Source organism: Orycteropus afer, unplaced genomic scaffold (assembly GCF_000298275.1).
Source record: "Orycteropus afer afer isolate SDZICR_OR568_19922 unplaced genomic scaffold, OryAfe1.0 scaffold00963, whole genome shotgun sequence".
Classification (NCBI taxonomy): domain Eukaryota; kingdom Metazoa; phylum Chordata; class Mammalia; order Tubulidentata; family Orycteropodidae; genus Orycteropus; species Orycteropus afer.
The window spans coordinates 124,689-126,120 of NW_006922550.1; the positions used below are offsets into that span (position 1 = coordinate 124,689).

The following is a 1,432-nucleotide window of genomic DNA, read 5'->3' on the forward strand; positions in this document are numbered from 1 at the left end:
TTTATTTTGGGGAGAAACAATAATTTATTGCTTGCTCTTCCAAAGCTTTGTGGATTTACAAAAAAAAAGGGATCAAAGTTTATAGATTGCTTCATGGAGACTAAGAATGCAGGGGTGAGAAATTGTGTCTCCGTGTCAGCCACGGCGCCAGTGTTTGCAGCAGATACACCCTGATGCTATTTAAAAAAAGGTCCCCAAATTTTGTATTACTGCTTCACAGATGCATTTCTTACACAGTGTCTCACGCAACATACTTGAGTCATTAGTCAACAAGTCATTGAATGGTACAGAGGTTGGTTTGGTTTCTTTTTTTTTTTTTTTTTCTTTTTGCCCTTCTTCTATAAAATGAAAAATTTCAGTTCACTTGTGAAAAATAAATTGGTCAATAAATTCATTTTTTTCTGCTTCTACTTTACACAGAGCTTCATATTCAGCCCGATACCTTTCTAACTGCATCTTCTTTTCTGCTATTAGTGCCTGAAGTTGCTGTTGTTGGGCTTCTCACTACTTTGCTATAGATTTGAGCAAGTTCCAAACACTGTTGGCCTTCATCTTCTCATTTTCTGCTTCTTTGGCAAGTTGGTCAACAAGCCCAATTAAACCACCAACTATTTTCTGAAACTGGCCAATTTTGTCCATAAAGTCCTTGCACTCTTCCTTGAGCTCTATGGTCTGCTGGGTAACCTCTGAGTCCAGAACCCGCAGCTTGTTCAACTCATCAAAGTGAAGCTCTGCTTCACCCAGGATGTCCTTGGCCATAGCTTCAGGCACTGTAACAGTGGTGCTCTGTGGTCCAGTCTGATGTTTGCGGCAGCTTCGCTCTCCAGTCAGCAGTACTCCTCCTGCCTGCTTGCCTGCTTGCCTGCCTCCCTGCCTTGGCTGCTGCCAACCCTACAGGGCCTGTTTTCTATAACTCCAATTATTAATCAGCTTTACATGTATTGGTTCATAACTACAAATTGTAAGTCAGACATTTGTAACCTGTATATAATCTTGACTACCTTATGTAAGAATATTGGTATGATGGATTGATCAATCCCTAGTGCAATTGTTGTTAAGTTTCAAGGTATGTGCATTAGAAATGATTACTTACATGGAGAAGTGCCCCTCTAAAAAATATATGCTTCCACCAACAACATATAACAGTGTCGTCTCACATTTACCAAATCAAGCACTAATTTTTATTCATCTCAGAAATGATCACAACACTATCGTTTCCATAGATCCTTAGCTTCTTTTTTATGGGAAAAAAAAAATGCTGCTATAAAATCTCTTATCTAACCATTCTCTGGAAGCTCTGGTAGCATAGTTCCTAAGGCACTTGACTGCTAACCAGAAGGCTGCCAGTTCAAACCCCCCAGCCACTCCTCAGAAGGAAGGTTGAGCAATCTACTTCCGCTGTGATACCGCCTCAGAAACCCAAGCAGGGGTC

The 1,432-nt window shown here is 40.6% G+C and overlaps 1 pseudogene; it reads right to left on the minus strand.

Moving 5' to 3' along the window:
• Positions 1-430: 430 nt before the first annotated feature.
• Positions 431-759, minus strand: LOC103212435 (annotated as a pseudogene).
• Between the last annotated feature and the right edge of the window lie 673 nt (positions 760-1,432).